The sequence below is a fragment of the Pleurodeles waltl genome, chromosome 2_2, assembly GCF_031143425.1.
Source record: "Pleurodeles waltl isolate 20211129_DDA chromosome 2_2, aPleWal1.hap1.20221129, whole genome shotgun sequence".
Taxonomy (NCBI): Eukaryota; Metazoa; Chordata; class Amphibia; order Caudata; family Salamandridae; genus Pleurodeles; species Pleurodeles waltl.
In genome coordinates this window covers 829,309,062-829,329,146 of record NC_090439.1, presented here as the reverse complement: position 1 = coordinate 829,329,146, position 20,085 = coordinate 829,309,062, and the positions used below count along the sequence as shown (strand labels likewise).

Below are 20,085 nucleotides of genomic sequence, written 5' to 3'. Positions count from 1 at the left end.
AGTTGGTGGGGGGGGCAATCACATCTAACATGCAGGTCATTGATGATTTCCTCCTTTCCACCCTGTACATGTCAAATAGGTCAGCGCCCATCAGAAGATCGAGATTTGGCGTGCCATCGCCAAGGAAGTCCGGAACTTGGGGGTCCACAACAGACGGGGCACCCACTGCCGCAAGAGGTGGGAGGACATCCGCCGCGGAACAAGGAAGACCGCAGAAACACTGCTGGGGATGGCCTCCCAACCGAGGAGGGGTGCCAGTCGCACCATGACCCCCCTGATGTCCCGGATCCTGGCGGTGGCCTACCCAGAATTGGATGGGCGCTTTAAGAAATCACAGCAGACACAAGGGGGTGAGTATCAGCACATTCTCCTATCTTTCTGCGCAGTGGAGGCATCTGGGTGGGGGAGGAGGGCTGTGGGTGACATTAGGCCAGGGCGCTTTCTGTAGTGTAGTCCTCTCCCTTAGGCATGGCCCTGTGCCCCCGGCCCCCACCTCGGTAGGGTGACAAGTACAGCCATTGAAGGTCCAGCATCTCCCATGTGCGCGTTTGACGTCTCTTGGCCTGTTGTCCTAGTCAGTAGTACTGAGTAGTGTACCCCGAATGCGCGGCTTAGTGCCATAGGCTCCTGTGTCTGTCCTCTCCGCCAACGGTGTTGACATTGCATGCACTCAACCTGGTCTTCTTTTTTCTCCCCCCACCCTTTCTCTTCATCTTCTTGTGCATGTGTGCATTAGCATCATCAGGCGGAGGAGATTTGGCATCGGAGCACGAGGGAGCTGCAGGACACAATGCCCCGGTGGGCCCAGGAACAGACACCGAGGGCACCAGTGATCCGGAGGGCGAGGGGAGCACCACGACGGGGAGCGCTGGTGAGAGCAGCGAAAGCGACACGTCCTCGGATGGGAGCTCCCTAGCGGTGGCGGCAACATCCGTGCCCCCCACCTCTACAGGTACAGCCGCCACCCAGCGCACCAGCCCCGCCCTCCCAGCAGCCCCTCAGTCTTCGCTCCGTGCCCGTTCGCCCAGGAAGGCGCGCGTTTCCTTCGCCCCAGGCACCTCAGCCCCTGCCCCTGTTGCCCCTGCTGCCCTCAGTGCGGAGCTCATTGACCTGGTAAGGACGCTCATTGTTGGGCAGACGACCCTTTTGAATGCCATCCAGGGTGTGCAAAGGGAGGTGCAACAGAGCAATGCGTACCTGGAGGGCATTCATTCGGGTCAGGCTGCCCATCAACGAGCGTTCACTGCTCTGGCCTCAGCACTGACGGCAGCCATTGTCCCTGTTTCCAGCCTCCCTCTTCTTACTGCCTCCAGCCTTTCTCTGTCTCCTGTTCCTCAGCCTATCCCATCCACACCATCAGACCAGCCTGCACACACCTCAACACCCAAGAGCAGCTCATCCAAACACAAGCACCACAGATCCCACAAACACTCACCCAAGCAACACCCAGATGCAGACATGCCAACAGCCACTGCCACCCCTGTGTCCCCCTCCTCCTCGTCTCCCTCCTCCCTGCCTGTGATGTCTACACTCACACCTGCATGCACCCCAACATCAGCCAGTGCTTCCATCACCACCTCACCCTCCAGTACAGTCCACACTCGTGCAGTCACCACCCCCACTACCGTTTACACGTCCCCTGTGTCCTCTCCCACTGTGTCTGTCACCCCCTCTTCCAAGACACACAAACGCAGGCAGCCACCCACCCAACAGCCATCCACCTCACGACAGCCTACAGCACCAGCACCTTCACCCAATGACAGCACACCTGACTCTCCTCCAACCACCTCCTCTACCTCCACTTCCATCTCCACTTCTCCTACCCTTTACCTTGGCCCTAAAAAACTTTTCATGGCTAACCTTGACCTCTTTCCCCCCGATGAGCTCCCCCATCCATCTTCAAAGAGTCCCAAGAGCACCGCAGCCACCACCAGCCCAGATTCGGGTGTCACTGTTGTGCATGGGTTCTGGAGCCCACCCTTTGCCAGCAGTGACACATCGATCAGCAGCAAGGACACGTCCAGCCCCCCCCCCCGGCAAGAGGACCCGCAAAAACAAGGGCCGCCGTGCGAGGACCGACAGGGCTGCCCCCAAGGAGCAATGTGCGGCCACTTCACCAGCCACACCATCTTGGGGAGGCAAGGGCCCGAGAGCCCCATCAAAGGAGCGGAAGGGCAGCAGGAGCGCGGAGAAGGTGGACCCCACATGCCACATCCCAGCTGGGAAGGAGGACACTAAGGAGGCCAGGAGTCCGTCCCCGAAGGGTCCCGAAACGTCACGGTCCGAGGGCGACTGAGCAGGGAGTCCAGGCCAGGTCTGGCTCCCTTGACCTGCTGGATCAGCACCGCTGAACAGGGCCCCGCCGTGGAGAAGAGCACCGCTGAACAGGGCCCGCCGTGGAGAAGAGCACCGCTGAACAAGGCCCGCGGTGAAGAAGAGCACCGCTGAACAGGGCCCGCCGTGGAGAAGAGCACCGCTGAACAGGGCCCCGCCGTGCAGAAGAGCACCGCTGAACAGGGCCCGCGGTGAAGATAGGCACCGCTGAACAGGGCCCGCCGTGGAGAAGAGCACCGCTGAACAGGGCCCGCGGTGAAGAAGAGCACCGCTGAACAGGGCCCGCCGTGAAGATAGGCACCGCTGAACAGGGCCCCGCCGTGCAGAAGAGCACCGCTGAACAGGGCCCCGCCGTGCAGAAGAGCACCGCTGAACAGGGCCCGCTGTGAAGATAGGCACCGCTGAACAGGGCCCCGCCGTGCAGAAGAGCACCGCTGAACAGGGCCCGCGGTGAAGAAGAGCACCGCTGAACAGGGCCCGCGGTGAAGAAGAGCACCGCTGAACAGGGCCCGCCGTGGAGAAGAGCACCGCTGAACAGGGCCCGCGGTGAAGAAGAGCACCGCTGAACAGGGCTCCGCCGTGCAGAAGAGCACCGCTGAACAGGGCCCGCCGTGAAGATAGGCACTGCTGAACAGGGCCCCGCCGTGCAGAAGAGCACCGCTGAACAGGGCCCGCGGTGAAGAAGAGCACCGCTGAACAGGGCCCGCCGTGGAGAAGAGCACCGCTGAACAGGGCCCCGCCGTCTCAAGCACCGCTCCGCTGGGCACCGCTGTCTCTCCACCTCTCCGCTGGTCCCTTCCTCTCAAGCACCGCTCCGCTGGGCACCGCTGTCTCTCCACCTCTCCGCTGGGCCCTTCTTCTCAAACACCGCTCCGCTGGGCCCTTCATCTCAAGCACCGCTCCGCTGGGCACCGCTGTCTCTCCACCTCTCCGCTGGGCCCTTCTTCTCAAACACCGCTCCGCTGGGCCCTTCTTCTCAAGCACCTCTCCGCTGGGCCCTTCTTCTCAAGCACCGCTCCGCTGGGCCCTTCATCTCAAGCACCGCTCCGCTGGGCACCGCTGTCTCTCCACCTCTCCGCTGGGCCCTTCTTCTCAAGCACCGCTCCGCTGGGCCCTTCTTCTCAAGCACCGCTCCGCTGGGCACCGCCGTCTCAAACACCGCTCCGCTGGGCCCTTCCTGTCAAGCACCGCTCCGCTGGGCACCGCTGTCTCTCCACCTCTCCGCTGGGCCCTTCCTGTGAAGCACCGCTCCGCTGGGCACCGCCGTCTCAATCACTGTTTATGGTTCACTGTGTCCACCATGCCTCCTCCTTGACCAGTGGAGACTGTCATCCACCTGATGGACTGTGGCTTTGCACTCCCCAGGATGGTCCAGTGGGCAGCCCACCCACTGTAGAGACATTGGGAGACTGTGGCTTTGCACTCCCCAGGATGGTACAGTGGGCAGCCCACCCACTGTAGAGACATTGAGAGACTGTGGCTTTGCACTCCCCAGGATGGTCCAGTGGGCAGCCCACCCACTGTAGAGACATTGAGAGACTGTGGCTTTGCACTCCCCAGGATGGTCCAGTGGGCAGCCCACCCACTGTAGAGACATTGAGAGACTGTGGCTTTGCACTCCCCAGGATGGTACAGTGGGCATGGTGGCTCCTCGTGGATCTGGCGTCGTGGACTCATGTGGCTGTGGTGCCCCCCCCTTCCCTTCCCCCTGAGGTGCCTGTAGTTTTTACATCTGATGCCCCTGCAGTGTTCTCTCCAAAGGACTCAGGTCTCCTGTGTGGGCTTTGCCCTTGTTTCTCAAAACTTTGGCCCACGGACATGATGAATTTGTAGGATGTGCAGGACTTGTTACTTCAGTTATACACTGATGTGTATGTCATTTGTTTTCTTGTGAATATCTTTCATGGTTGTACGATATTTTTCAGGACCTTTTTGGTACATAAATATTTATTCCAAATTTGATTATGTCCTAGCATTTTTCTGGGGTGTTTGGGTGGTGTCACTGTGACTTGTTGCTCTGCATTGGTGTGTACATAGTTGGGGGGGGGGGTCGCATATGTGTGTGCCCGTAACCTTTCTTCCTCCCCCCTCCCGTGTGTCGTAGGTGCAGTACTCACCGTTGTCGTCTGCGCCGGACTTCGTACTCGTGGTAGATGAGAAGGTAGACGAGAGCAGGTAGGATGTTTAATTCGGGTTCCATGCTGTCCTCCTTCCTCCTGGAGTGCGTAGTGGTGAGCGTTTTCCCGTTCGTAGTCTGTTTCCGCCGTGTTTTATCGGCGGTGCTCCCGCCCCGGAAAAGGTGGCGGATTGGTGAGTTGTGATAGGGTGGGCGGTACATTGTCTGCCGCCTGGCTGTTGGCGGTGACCGCCGCGCTGTTTGTTTGTACCGCCGTGGCGGTCGGAGTGTTAAAGTGGCTGTCTGTGTTGGCGGTTCCCGCCAGGGTCAGAATTCCATATTTTTTACCGCCAGCCTGTTGGCGGGTTGGCCGCCGCTTTAACACCGACCGCCAGGGTTAGAATCACCCCCTATGACCTAGGGAGGATTGAGTATGTGTACATATTGCATACAGTACCAGGGGTAGTTTTTTCTCCCAATCCCTCCCATCCTCAGCAATGCTTTTCCTGAGTAAGGCTTTAATAATCCGGTTGTACCATTCCACAAGACCATTGGTTTGTGGATGATACACTGACGTCCTAATTTGCTTTATCCCCAAGGTCTTACTTCCCATATAAGCTGGGACATAAAAGGGGGGCCTTGGTCAGTTAAGATCTCCTTGGGAAACCCGACCCTGGAGAAAAACTCAATCATGGCTTGGGCTATTATGTTTGTGTGCATACTGGGAAGAGGAATCGCCTCGGGGTAACAAGTGGCGTAATCAACCAGTACCAGGACATACTGTCTACCTCTACAGGACGGGACGAGGGGACCGATTATATCCATGCCAACCCGAGAAAAAGGGGTCTCTATAATTGGGAGAGGCTGTAATGGAGTAGGGGGATTATGTGACAGGATTATATAATTGGCATTTCGGACAGTTCGAGCAATATCTACGAATATCCCCGAAGACCCCGGGCCAATAAAATCTTCTGAGTATTGCCTCCTCGGTCTTTTCCCTACCTAGATGCCCTTCCCCTTGGTTCCCATGGGCCAACTGTAGGACTTGTTGTCGATGACTACAGGGGACCACTAATTGTCTCTGCCTGCCGTCAGAAGTCTGGGGAACCCTATATAAGAGATGATTGTGGATGTGGAATTTCGGTCCCACCCCGGGCTCCTCGCTACTCAAAGCCTTTTGCCATGCATTCTTTAAAGAGGGATCATCCCTCTGACTCTGTCTAAAATCTCTGGCCACTGTATATACCTTGCCTATGGCTCCTGGTTTCGGTTTGCTGTTTCCGTAGTCTTTTCTTACATATTGCTGTTTTTGTATCCTTTTCTGTTGTTTACTCAGACGAATTTTGGGTTGCCGACCATCCACCATTCCCGTATCATTTGGCACTTCGTGCCACCATTTTTTCAACATATGTTCCTGTCCTGCTTTGGTCAATAAAAGAGAAAAGGCTGCATAGTCAGTCCCAATGATAACATCCTCTTCCAGGTGCGGTAATACCCCCACCCTGAGCTGTTCTTCCTCTCCTCTCCACTGAAAATCGATGATGGCCACCGGGTAGTACTCTTGGTCCCCGTGGACACAGGCGATTAATACCTGTGCCTGGGTTACTCCTTGTCCGGGTTCGACCAGTTCTTGATGGATAACACTCTAGATACAACCCGAGTCCACCAGGGCTACCCTTTCCTTTCCATTGAGCAGGATAGGGAGGGTATATGTAGGTTTGGTTTCGCCGGCCCAGAAAACCCTTCCTTTTGTAACCCCTATTTCCATGGGCTCTTCCATGTCCTTTTTCTGAGGGCAATACCGTGCTATGTGCCCCCATTCCGATCCGTGATAACATTGTGGTCCGATCGTGGGGAAAGAGGATTGGGAATGATGGGGTAGCCGTACTCTGTCGGGATCGTGCGTACTTAGAGGCCAAGGGGTGGCTCCTCTTCCTATATTAGGTCACACAGGGGAGGGAACTGGGGTTCTGCTGGGGTTGGCTCTAAAGTCTGGACTCCTGTGAAATGCACAGGCTAGCACAATAGCCGTCTCGTTGCTCAACCCAGGATGTTGGCGAAACCAATTACGGGTAGTATTGGGTAGGGCTTCTAGGAATTGTTCCAATACGATTACGTCAAACATCTCTTCTCGGGTCTTCTCTGTGGGATGCAACCATCGACCCGCAGCATGTTGTACCCGGTAGTATAGGGTACGCGGGTTTTCCTGTGGCAGCCACTTCATGTGGCGGAACTTGGACCAATAACTCTCGCTGTCAAGTCCTACCCTTTCTAGGATGGTCTTCTTTATGTCTTTATATGGGAGGGTACCAGTAGGATTGATACCTTGATACGTTGCTTGTAATTGCCCCATCAACAGTGGGGCAATATACTGGCCCCACTTCTCTTCTGGCCAACTAGCCGAGCTTGCCACCCTTTCAAAATTAAGGAAAAAGGAGTCTGGATCTTCCTGGTCCTGATATTTTTGTAACACGCTACTCGGTACGTTGGGGTGTACCTTAGTGTGGGCAATAGTCTCAGTTAGCTTGCCAAGTGCGATCTCATGGACTAGTTGGTTGTTCACCATGATGGTGGCCTGGCTTTTAAGGGCGGTTTGTAAGGCCTCACGCTCCTCTCGAGCGTCTTTCATCTGTTGTTCCCACATTAATTGGAGATGCCGTTGTCCCTCCGCTAACTGCGCTATAACATCCGCCATCGTGGGTTTTTCCTCCATTCTGCGTTTTAATTGGTATTAAATCCCTCTTCTGACACCACTTTGTCGTAGGTTGGACGACCGAGTACACCAGACTGTTTGTTTCTTTAGGTAAATATGCGTTATTATTCTTTACAGAGTAATTATTTCTTTTTCTTTCTTTTCTTTTCTGTGGGTTGCATCTAAGGTATGGATTGGTAGACGTCTTCTCTCTTTTAGGCGCTAATCTCGTCTTCTTCTTTCCATAGGCCTCTCTGGAAGAGTGTGGGGACAGAAGAAGAATAGGTACGGTAAGTGGTTGTTTTACACCTTTCTTTCTTTCCCTATCTCTCCTCTTCTCTCTAATGTCTCTACAATTCTTTTCCCTGTCTCTCTTCGCCTCCTCTGTTCTGTTCTGGTCTTTCCTGTACTGGTTCTTCCTTCACCCTGTTTGTTTCTTGTTTCGCTCTCCTTCCCTGTTTCCCGTGGGGATGAGTTTCTCTTTTCTCTTTCTTCTTTCTGTCTATTTTCTGGTTGCTGCTATCCAAGTTTTCCTCTTCTGTTGTGTTATGGATTCCCTTCTCTTATTCTCTTGAATGACTGGAGTTTTCTTAGTTTTCTGACACTGTTCTTCTCCCCCTCTTTGTTTACTTCTCTTTCCTTTGCTCTACGTTCTTCATGTTTTTTTTTTCTTTTTCCGGTCTCCCTATGCTTGGTCCTTCCGTCTCTCCCCCTTTCCCTGCCCTTTTTACCCACCCATTCGTGCCTGTGATGATTGTGCCCTTTTAGTCCCTTCCGCCACCCACCTCCCTCTCCTTTCCCCGTGTCCCACACCCGTACCTGGTTTGGCCACGCTTCTCCTGAAGCATGGCAGGCTCACTCGTGTGCTCCCCGGGGCCAGCCGTCTCCGTAACTGGATCGGGACTGGGTGAGGTCCGCTTCTGGTCCGCTTTCCTCCCGGGGATCCCAGGGATCTCCGATAGCCATCCTCCCGTTGTCGCTCCTTCTTTTCTCGCCGGTCTCGTCCTTCCGTCTTCTCCTCCTGATCGACCATTCCCCGTATGGTGGAGCCGCCTCTTGTATGGCCCATCCGTCCCGCGAACACTGCGGGGAGCCAATCAGAAGGTTGGCTCCCTGGTCGATTTTCGTGCTGTCAGGGGCAGAGACAGCAGAAGTTGCATTTGTGTGCGGGTCGCCATAGTCCGACATGGACCCGTCATCAGGTGCAAGTGTATTTTCAAATGCTATACAATGTCCATTTCAAAGACCCCATGAGTGAACCTTAGTTGAGGGACATGTCATGAGACATATAAGAAGTGTGCATTAGGGAGGAGGTTTCAAATTGCCAATAGGTAAGAATGGAGACAATGACTTTACATAGCAGACAAGTCAACAGTGGTTGAGTGAAGAGGGCACATTTCCTGATGCCACAACGCTGGCATGATCTTAAGCCCAGAACTAAGGAGATACTGTCCAAGTGGCACAAACTGGTGCTACTGGGTGGGTTTTCTTGTGAATGTTATTCCTTCCACATCTTCATCCTCTGATGTGTGTGTTGCCTCCTGTGCCATAGCTGGTGCTGTTGTGGGGGCCACACACACATCAGGGGATAGAGATGTGGAGTCAAAGGTCCCAGCAGCTGCCATTTGTGGGAACACATAAGGCATCACAGCAGCAAGGAAGAACTGCTGATTTTTCAACACCACAGCAACATCACAGTGATGGGCAGCCATGTTTTCCCTGAGGGAGGCTACTTCTCGCTGTATGGACTCCAGGGTATTCTGCATAGCCCCCAGCCTGTTGTCTGTCATGCTGATGTCCGTGTGAGAGAGCAATTGTTGAAGCCTCTCCCTCATGACAGCAGCCATTTCGGCCAAGGACTGCTTGAGTCCACTAAGCGAGGAGTGGGTGCCTCTGATGGCAGCTGAGTTGTCCTTATTTGGAGGGAGGCATCTCTGCACTCCCTCCAGACTGCCTGCTATGCTTATCATCCCCACCCACACCTGCTTGACCTTCTCCCGCTGGACTCCTACCAGTGTCCTCTGAAAGGTGATCCGTGGGTCCTCGGAGTCCAGGGGTGTTTCAGTACTGGCTGGTGATGTGTGTTGGTAGCTGTTGGTTCATGTGGAGGTCCCCCAATGCTGTGTATCCTCCATGCGACTTGAGGTGGTGTCTGGTGGGATCCTAGGACAACTTGGAGAGTTTCTATATTGATGGTCGGCATCTGGTCATCCATGTCATCTGTAAAATCCAGGACAGTCAGGATGTAAGCCATCATCCTCAGCAATGAGATAGTGTAAAGTCAATCTTAGATTGTTGTGGCTGTTGACATGGCACATCATTTATTTGCTACTGGAAGCTCAGTGACATGTTACTGACACTCGGGTGGCACAATGCCTTGTGACGGTGTTACAAAGTGGCGCTAAATGACTTATTACAGTTTATGGCCATGTTCAGAGGGCCCCTTCACACGCAGCACCTTGTGTGATAGGGGGGCGCAGTGGGTGTTGGTGTAGGCATGCCACAGCAACACTCATTCCTTTTAGACAGTGCCTCAGATTGAAACGTTTTTGTAAACCAGAGTCCTTGCCAACATATCACACCACCCCAGGGGTGGCATTGGCATCGGGCAATGTTGTAAAATGCCATGTTTACTCCTCATTTTGAGCTTGTTCCATGTGTGCTGCATTTAGCAACACACATGAACAGAACTAATGGCCTTTTTGGAATGCTTTTGTGCAGAAAGGCATTCCTTCCTTCACAAAAAACAATCTCCCCCATCATCGCAGCCATCCTTGCACTATGGTGCAAGGCTTGCTGCATTGGCCCATGTCAGCTAATTTAGCCCTGGCATCAGGGAGTGACACATGGGTGCCCTGTATTTTAGTGAAAACTGGCCATCAGTGCATTTTGAAAATGACGGTGCACAATGCTGCCGCATTTGAGGTAGTGTGAAACACCATTATTTCCTATTACATCTGGGCCTTTGTGATTTTATCCTACACCACCTACTCCCTTGCAGGCTCCTTGTCCCTGCCGCTGACACAATGGTGGCATGTAATTAGCCTTCCTGTTCACTATGGTGGACATTGCCACAGCATTGTAATGTGTGCTGTCACTCTTTTGGTGCAATGATGCATTGGCACACAGGTGCTAATTCGAGGTGGCAGTCCAACCATTATGGACTGTCTGCCCCATTGGATTGTCCCTCCCTAACTTTGTAACATTTACTTGCACACAGGATATCAGCAACAGCTATGTGTTGTTGATTGGGGATCGTTGCATGCATTTTGTGACTTTGTAGATGTGGCACTAGGGAAATGTGCAGCTTGGTTCCACATGGAATATTATTTGAATTACATTGTGCCAGTAGTGCAACATTGATGCCACTTGTGCCAATTATCACGCATGTTGAATGTGCCAGTAAGCAGTAAACCAACCTTTCACACAATACACTCTGTATTGTCCAATAGTGACATTGCTTCTACTTGTACAGCTGCACACATGATGTTCACAGACATGCTCCACGTGTTGCAAGTGTTTTATTTTGTGGCAATTCCCATATGGCGCATAGAGTTGTGTGTGAGTTGTTGTGGGTTTACCCTGTGTGGGTTGTGTTCCACAGGTTGCACACTTTAGGGCAGATTTTTTCTCAAGTGGCCCAGCACAGTGAAGCAGCAATATGTGTTGCACAATACTGCACCAGTTTAGAAATGCAGGGATGTGCCATGTTTACTAGAATACGGTACATCCCTGCAATTCCCCCTGCGCCTGCACAGATTTGTTCTCCCTACGCCAACACAGGCATTGTTGCAGCATGATGAAGGGGTGCCCGTCTTGAGGGGATAATTTGTATCTATGCAGAGAGGTGTCCGTTCCTGCACATGTAAAAGCTATTTTTGCTAAGGTGGCATTTCAAGATGCAGCACACATGAGAAGGGCAATGAGAAAAGGAGCAAGGAAAGCGTTTTGGCCAGTTACGCCACCCTGACACCACCCCTGGGGTGGTATTGACCTCAGTCCTAGTCTCTGATGTCCTAGTTGTGGAGGTACAGGGGCTTTGACAATATGCAATGGGTGTTGTTGTGGCACTGCCACAGCCACACTATTTGAACGTCCCTTCCAGGCAATGTGCTGCATATTTACAGCTTATGTCCACGTTGTGTATATGTTGGAGTGCATTGCACAACCAAAGCATCAGTACATGTGTGGCTTGGGTAAGGATGGTGAGTCTTGATTCAGGGCCTATGTGTCCTGATGCAACCCTTTAGCATGTATTGAGTGTGTCCTATGTGCCTCCCCCTTCTGCCATTTGTGGAATTCTAGATACACCCCCCTGCAATGTACCCTGCATTTACGGTAGTTCTTGGTAGTCTGAGCTGTCCGGTCCTGCTATTCCAGTGACCAGTTCCTCCAGGATTACCGCCGCGACCATCTCCTCCGGCTCATCCAGGTCCTCCTGTGGTGCAGGACATCCACCTTTAGTCTGTAGTGCTGCCTTTCGGTTCCTGGACAGTTTCTCCTTAGTCCTGCACTTGCAATTGTGCCAGCGCTTCTTGCATTCGGTGACAGACTTCTTCACCTCTGCCACGCTGTTGACTTTGTCTACTATTGTCTGCCATATTGTGTCTCTCCTACCTATTGGCAATTTGGAGGTGATGAAGAGCTGGTGTTGGTGCTCCGTCACCTCTCTGACCAGATTGTCATGCTCCGCCTCACTGAAGCAATACTTGTGCTTCCTCTTCACATTCTCCTTCTCCTGGGACCTTGCTGGACCCTCCTGGCTGGTATTTGGGTGATTGGGGTGACCCTATGGTCTCTCCTAGCCTGCAATCTCCATCTAGTCTTTCAATTTCTATTTTTCCTTCGTGTGCATTTTTTTTTAAACTGATGCAGTAAAAAATGGCGCTAACCCGTTTTGTGTCATATACATGGCACAAAATGGTCTACCGCCACTTTTGCAGCATTAGTGTCATGTTTCCTTATGGCATGTTGCAATGTGTGCATAATTTTTTTTTCACGCTAGCCATTCCTTAGCACCATTGTGCTTAATTTGTTAAATTTGGCACACAAATGGCGCTAGGGAATGACTTCAGCTCGCATTAAAAATGTTGACGCACAAATGCACTAGCTTTGTTGTGCATTATTTTTCATAAATATGGGCCACAATCCCTAGGCCCTGGGTGCACTTACAACATGACATTCTAGGAACTTGTATGCAAGTTAAATGTGCCAATCAGGAATAAGCCACTTTAGCCATTTTTAAAGTGGGAGTAAATGCGCTTTAATCCTGGTTAGCAGAGGAAAGGTGCACCAAGTTCTAGAAGAGCAAAAAACAAGGAGAAATTAAAGCATTTCTCCTCATTGCACTATGCTAATACCACCTTAACCCCTTAGCTGCTGGGCCTTTTCCCCCCCAGGGCTGAGCCCTTTTTTGGCAATTTGGAGTAGTTCGCGCTTAGGCATTCATAACTTGTTGTCCACATAAGCTAACCACGCCAAATTTGCGTCCTTTTTTCCAACATCCTAGGGATTCCAATGGTACCCAGAGTTTGTGGTTTCCCCTGGAGGAGACCAAGAAAATAGCCAAAATACAGTGAAAATTTCTTTTTTTCCAAAAAAATGGGAAAAAAGGGCTGCCGATGAAGGCTTGTGGTTTTTTCCCTGAAAATGCCATCAACAAAGGGTTTCTGCTGCTGAAATCACTATCTTCCCACCTTTCAGGAACGGGCAGACTTGAATCAGAAAACCAAATTTTTCAACACAAATTTGGCATTTTACTGGGACATACCCCATTTTTACTATTTTTGGTGCTTTAAGCCTCCTTCCAGTTAATGACAGGAATGGGTGTGAAACCAATGCTGGATCCCGGAATGCTAAACATTTCTTAAAACTAGACAAAATTCTGAATTCAGCAAGGGGTCATTTGTGTAGATCCTACAAGGTTTCCTACAGAAAATAACAGCTGAAATAAAAAAATATTGAAATTGAGCTGAAAACAGCAGCCATTTTTCTTTATGTTTTACTCTGTAACTTTTTCCTGCGATGTCAGATTTTCAAAAGCAATATACTGTTTTGTCTGCTGGACTCTTCTGGTTGCGGGGATATAAAGGGCTTGTAGGTTCATCAAGAACCCTAGGTACCCAGAGCCAATAAATGAGCTGCACCCCGCAGTTGGTTTTCATTCTATACTGGGTATACAGCCATTCATTTGCTGAAATATGAAGAGTGAAAAATAAGTATCAAGAAAACCTTTGCATTTCCAAAATGGGCTCAAGATAAGGTTTTGAGGAGCAGTAGTTATTTGCACATCTCTGAATTCCGGGGTGCCCATACTAGCATGTGAATTGCAGGGCATTTCTCAAATAGACGTCTTTTTTACACACTCTCTTATATTTGGAAGGAAAAAATGTAGAGAAAGATAAGGGGCAATAACACTTGTTTTGCTATTCTATGTTCCCCCAAGTCTCCCGATAAAAATGATACCTCACTTGTGTGGGTAGGCCTAGCGCCCGCAACAGGAAATGACCCAAAACACAACTTGGACACATCCCATTTTTTTGACAGAAAACAGAGCTGTTTTTTGCAAAGAGCCTACCTGTAGATTTTGGCCTCTTGCTCAGCCGGCACCTAGGGAAACCTACCAACCCTATGCATTTTTGAAAACTAGAGACCTAGGGGAATCCAAGATGGGGTGACTTGTGGGGCTCTGACCAGGTTCTGTTACCCAGAATCCTTTGCAAACCTCAGAATGTGGCTAAAAAAACACGTTTTCCTCTCATTTCGGTGACAGAAAGTGCTGGAATCTGAGAGGAGCCACAAATTTCCTTCCACCCAGCATTCCCCCAAGTCTCCTGATAAAAATGATACCTCACATGTGTGGGTAGGCCTAGCGCCCGCGACAGGAAATGCCCCAAAACACAACGTGGACACATCACATTTTTTGACAGAATACAGAGCTGTTTTTTGCAAAGTGCCTACCTGTAGATTTTGGCATCTAGCTCAGCCGGCACATAGGGAAACCTACCAAACCTGTGCATTTTTTAAAACTAGAGACCTAGGGGAATCTAAGATGGGGTGACTTGTGGGGCTCTGACCAGGTTCTGTTACCCAGAATCCTTTGCAAACCTCAAACAGTGGCTAAAAAAACAAGTTTTCCTCACATTTCGGTGACAGAAAGTTCTGGAATCTGAGAGGAGCCACAAATTTCCTTCCACCCAGAGTTCCCCCAAGTCTCCCGATAAAAATGATACCTCACTTGTGTGGGTAGGCCTAGCGCCCGCGACAGAAAATACCCCAAAACACAACGTGAACACATCACATTTTTTGACAGAATACAGAGCTGTTTTTTGCAAAGTGCCTACCTGTAGATTTTGGCCTCTAGCTCAGCCGGCACATAGGGAAACCTACCAAACCCGTGCATTTTTGAAAACTAGAGACCTAGGGAAATCCAAGATGGGGTGACTTGTGGGGCTCTGACCAGGTTCTGTTACCCAGAATCCTTTGCAAACCTCAAAAAGTGGCTAAAAAAACAAGTTTTCCTCACATTATGGTGACAGAAAGTGCTGGAATCTGAGAGGAGCCACAAATTTCCTTCCACCCAGCATTCCCCCAAGTCTCCTGATAAAAATGATACCTCACTTGTGTGGGTAGGCCTAGCGCCCGCGACAGGAAATGCCCCAAAATACAACGTGGACACATCACATTTTTGGACAGAATACAGAGCTGTTTTTTGCAAAGTGCCTACCTGTAGATTTTGACCTCTATCTCAGCCGGCACATAGGGAAACCTACCAAACCTGTGCATTTTTGAAAACTAGAGACCTAGGGGAATCCAAGATGGGGTGACTTGTGGGCTCTGACCAGGTTCTGTTACCCAGAATCCTTTGCAAACCTCAAAAAGTGGCTAAAAAAACAAGTTTTCCTCACATTTCGGTGACAGAAAGTTCTGGAATGTGAGAGGAGCCACAAATTTCCTTCCACCCAGCGTTCCCCCTAGTCTCCCGATAAAAATGATACCTCACTTGTGTGGGTAGGCCTAGCGCCCGCGACAGGAAATGCCCCAAAACACAACGTGGACACATCACATTTTCTGACAGAATACAGAGCTGTTTTTTGCAAAGTGCCTACCTGTAGATTTTGGCATCTAGCTCAGCCGGCACATAGGGAAACCTACCAAACCTGTGCATTTTTGAAAACTAGAGACCTAGGGGAATCTAAGATGGGGTGACTTGTGGGGCTCTGACCAGGTTCTGTTACCCAGAATCCTTTGCAAACCTCAAACAGTGGCTAAAAAAACAAGTTTTCCTCACATTTCGGTGACAGAAAGTTCTGGAATCTGAGAGGAGCCACAAATTTCCTTCCACCCAGCGTTCCCCCAAGTCTCCCGATAAAAATGATACCTCACTTGTGTGGGTAGGCCTAGCGCCCGCGACAGAAAATGCCCCAAAACACAACGTGAACACATCACATTTTTTGACAGAATACAGAGCTGTTTTTTGCAAAGTGCCTACCTGTAGATTTTGGCCTCTAGCTCAGCCAGCACATAGGGAAACCTACCAAACCCGTGCATTTTTGAAAACTAGAGACCTAGGGAAATCCAAGATGGGGTGACTTGTGGGGCTCTGACCAGGTTCTGTTACCCAGAATCCTTTGCAAACCTCAAAATGTGGCTAAAAAAACAAGTTTTCCTCACATTTCGGTGACAGAAAGTTCTGGAATCTGAGAGGAGCCACAAATTTCCTTCCACCCAGCGTTCCCCCAAGTCTCCCGATAAAAATGATACCTCACTTGTGTGGGTAGGCCTAGCGCCCGCGACAGGAAATGCCCCAAAACACAACGTGGACACATCAAATTTTTTGACAGAATACAGAGCTGTTTTTTGCAAAGTGCCTACCTGTAGATTTTGGCCTCTAGCTCAGCCGGCACATAGGGAAACCTACCAAACCCGTGCATTTTTGAAAACTAGAGACCTAAGTAAATCCAAGATGGGGTGACTTGTGGGGCTCTGACCAGGTTCTGTTACCCAGAATCCTTTGCAAACCTCAAAAAGTGGCTAAAAAAACAAGTTTTCCTCACATTATGGTGACAGAAAGTTCTGGAATCTGAGAGGAGCCACAAATTTCCTTCCACCCAAAGTTCCCCCAAGTCTCCTGATAAAAATGATACCTCACTTGTGTGGGTAGGCCTAGCGCCCGCGACAGGAAATGCCCCAAAACACAACGTGGACACATCAAATTTTTTCATAGAAAACAGTACTTACCTGTGGATTTTGGCCTCTAGCTCAGCCAGCACCTGGGGAAACCTAGCAAACCAGCACATTTTTGAAAACTAGAAACCCAGGGGAATCCAAGATGAGGTGACTTGTGGGGCTCTGAACAGGTTCTGTTACCCAGAATCCTTTGAAAACCTCAAAATGTGGCTGAAATAACACGTTTTCCTCACATTTCGGTGACAGAAAGTTCTGGAATCTGAGAGGAGCCACAAATTTCCTTCCACCCAGCGTTCCCCCAAGTCTCCCGATAAATATGATACCTCACTTGTGTGGGTAGGCCTGGTGCCCGCGACAGGAATAGATCACACAACGGTCAATGTTGGTCCTTACATGAGGCAGCTGTTGACCCTGGGGTGATCCATTCCTAACGCATGCACTAGGTGTAGGCACTCATGTGGGGTAGTGTTTTTATCAGGACAGGTGAGGAGTCACTAAGTGGTTGGAATTTTGTGGATCCCAGCATATTCCTGTAGTTTGTGTGACAGAAATGCGAGAAAAATAGAGTTTGTATTCAACATTTCAGCTTTGCAGGGTATTCTGGGTAAGAAAACTTTGGGGAATCCCCACAAGTCACACCTCTGTGGACTCCCCCGAATGTCTAGTTTCCAGAAATGTTTGGGTTTAGTGTGTTTCTCTATATGGCCGCCGAATCCAGGACCAAAAACACAGGTGCCTGCCTTACAAAACCAGTTTGTTTTGCCATAGATAATTTTGATGTCTCCACAATACGATTTGGGTGGTGGAATTTGGGGCTGAACTAAATTGGGGAGCTCCCAAGAGAGCACTCTCTCTCTCTCTGCTTGCCGCCGCATTCACCTGCTCTCTGGGTTGGGCTAACCCACTATTACCCAGTTGCACAAACAGCTTGCGAAGGGACAGCAGGACTGTCCTCATCACCTCCCTCATAATGTACTGGAAGAGGAGTTATCGAATGGGACTCCTCCGACTGAAAAATCACTCCCAGAGTCTGCGCCATTGTCCTATCCCTCAGATGCTGTCTCAGTATCTGATGTCTCAGTCTCTGATCCTATGTCAGAGTGGTCCTCCATAACCTGAGTGCAGGCAGCAGTCATCCATCAAGATGCCATCTCTGCTATTGGCTAAGCTGTTGCTCTAAAACACTAGCCTACGTAGACAGTCACAAAATCGATGGTGTGTGTGAGATACGTGCAACAGTAGAGGCCACCTTACCTGCGCTTCTTCCCTCAATCAGCACGTTCTTTCAAGACACTCAAAAAACACCTTGTCACATACCATTCATCACAGTCTTTAGCACCTCCTGCGCCCAGTCCAACAATCATTATTGGTGCTCCCACTCCCTCCTCCTAGGATTCCCTCATTGCCACCCAGCAAAAGTGCCCTTCATCTCTCCATAGCCGCCCTCCACCCGGCACATACATTTCATTGGTATTATAGCGCAGGTAATGGCTGACTTTACCAATGTACTCAGCTATTTACATAAAATACAGATTTGCTCTTTGCAGTAGGCATATAAACCTTCTGCGCTTCTTTATGGCACTAAAACTGCCACTAGACAAGTCTGACCCTTTTCCCCCCATGGAAACCACACACATATTGACAAAAGTGATATATATATGACAGCCAACCACCTGAACTCAACTCAAGCAAAACCAAAATAATCCTCTTTGGCCAACACAAAAACACCTGGGACCCCTCATGGTGGCCCACCACGCTAGGCCCTGCACCCACCCCCGCCAACCACGCCTGCAACCTCGGCATCATCCTAGACTCCTCCCTCTCGATGACCCAACAAATCAACGCTCTCACCTCCTCATGCTTCAACACACTCCGTATACTGAAAAAAACATTCAAATGGATCCCCACAGAGACCAGAAAAACTGTCACTCACGCACTCATCAGCAGCAGACTTGATTACGGAAACGCCCTCTACGCCGGCACCACTCTAAAACTCAAGCGCAAACTACACGCATCCAGAACTCAGCAGCACGACTCATCCTCGACCTCCACTGGCTCCCCATTGACAAAAGGATCACCTTCAAGATCCTCATCCTCGCACACAAATCACTCCACAACACAGGCCCTGCCTACCTCAACGAGAGTCACCTTCCACACCCCTACACGAAACCTCCGCTCAGCTGACCTCTCTCTCGCCTCTGTCCCCCGCATCAAACACACCACCACCGGGGGCAGATCCTTCTCCTACCTTGCACCCAAAACCTGGAACGCCCTCCCAACCCACCTTCGCAAGACCCAAAACCTACTTCTTTTCAGGAAGGGCCTCAAAACCTGGCTTTTCGAACAGTGAACCTCCCAGCCCCTTTCCCTCTCCCGCACCCCCCCAGCGCCTTGAGACCCTCACGGGTGAGTAGCACGCTTTATAAATCTCTTTGATTGATTGATATATATAGATCTATCTATATATATATATATATATATATATATATATATATATCTACATAGATATATCTATAGATATATCCATGTACATAGATATATCTACATAGATACATCTATATATATATAGATCTATATATAGTTCTATATTTTTTTACTTGTTTTATGGTTCCTAGGGGGCCAAAATGGCCCCCAGGGAAACTCTACAACATCTAAAAAAAAAATATTGCCCCCACAGGGGGTCACCCTGCCCACGGGCGACTCCCTGTCTTTTTATTTTATTCATTTTTTTTTTTTTTTTTAATAAAATTTCCCCTGGGGGGCACCTACATTATTATTTTTTTTAAATATGCCCCCGGGGGGGGGGGGCGGCCCGTTTTCTGAGGGGGCCGACCCCCTCCAAGTGAAATCCCTGGTGTCTAGTGGTGTTTCCTGGCCCCCGAAACAGTTTCAGAAGGCCTCGTAAGAAAGGGGAGACTCTCCCCTTTCTTACGAGGCCTTTTGAAAGTTTTCCTGGCCCCCCGATCGCATCTGTGCTGCGATCGGGGGGCCAGGAAACCTGAAAGTGTTTCCTGGCCCCCGATCGCAGCACAGCTGCGACCGGGGGCCAGGAAACATTTTCAGGAAGGCCTCGTAAGAAAGGGGAGACTCTCCCCTTTCTTACGAGGCCTTCCCGAACGTGGGGAAGGCCGTTTTCCCCATCGAAGCAGGAAGCGGCTGCAAGGCCAGTGGCCGATGCCCGCACTAAAAAGGTTAAGAGTGGTCTTAGATTTTGGCGCTGCCTCAGGTTTACAAAATCTGGGCAGTGACAAAAAGTGGCTTAATGCCGCCTTGAATATACAGCGCAGTGCACAGCACCACTGGAGCTTCACAAAAAGTGATGCTCCAATGTCACACAGGGCTTGTAAATATGGCGCAACGAAATAACGTAAGCTTGCGCCAAAAATGTTGATGCACAACTGCGCTAGCACGGTTGTGCCGTATTTTTCATAAATATGGGCTACAATGCCTAGGCCCTGGGTGCACTTACGACATGACATTCTAGGAACTTGAATGCAAGTTAAATGTGCCAATCAGGAATAAACCAATTTAGCCATTTTTAAAGTGGGAGCAAATGCACTTTAATACTGGTTAGCAGAAGAAAGTTGCACAAAGTTCTAGAAGAGCAAAAAAACAAGGAGAAATGAAAGCATTTCTCCTCATTGCGCCATGCTACTCCTACCTTAGGGATGGTGTTAGATTTTGGCCCTGCCTCAGGTTTACAAAATCTAGGCAGCGGCAAAAAGTGGCTTAACGCTGCCTTGTATATACATCT

General features: G+C 50.2%; 1 protein-coding gene across 7 annotated transcripts in view; it reads left to right on the top strand.

The window, feature by feature from the left end:
- LOC138274052 (membrane-spanning 4-domains subfamily A member 4A-like) overlaps positions 1-20,085 on the top strand; it is a 773,612-nt gene that overhangs the window by 93,530 nt on the left and 659,997 nt on the right. For 5 of the 7 annotated variants that reach the window (XM_069218967.1, XM_069218964.1, XM_069218945.1 and 2 more), the window contains exon 3: positions 7,391-7,432. The gene's annotated coding sequence lies outside the window, so the exon portion shown is untranslated. The remainder of the gene's footprint in view (positions 1-7,390; positions 7,433-20,085) is intronic. The other 2 variants (XM_069218966.1, XM_069218954.1) reach the window with 1 other exon arrangement.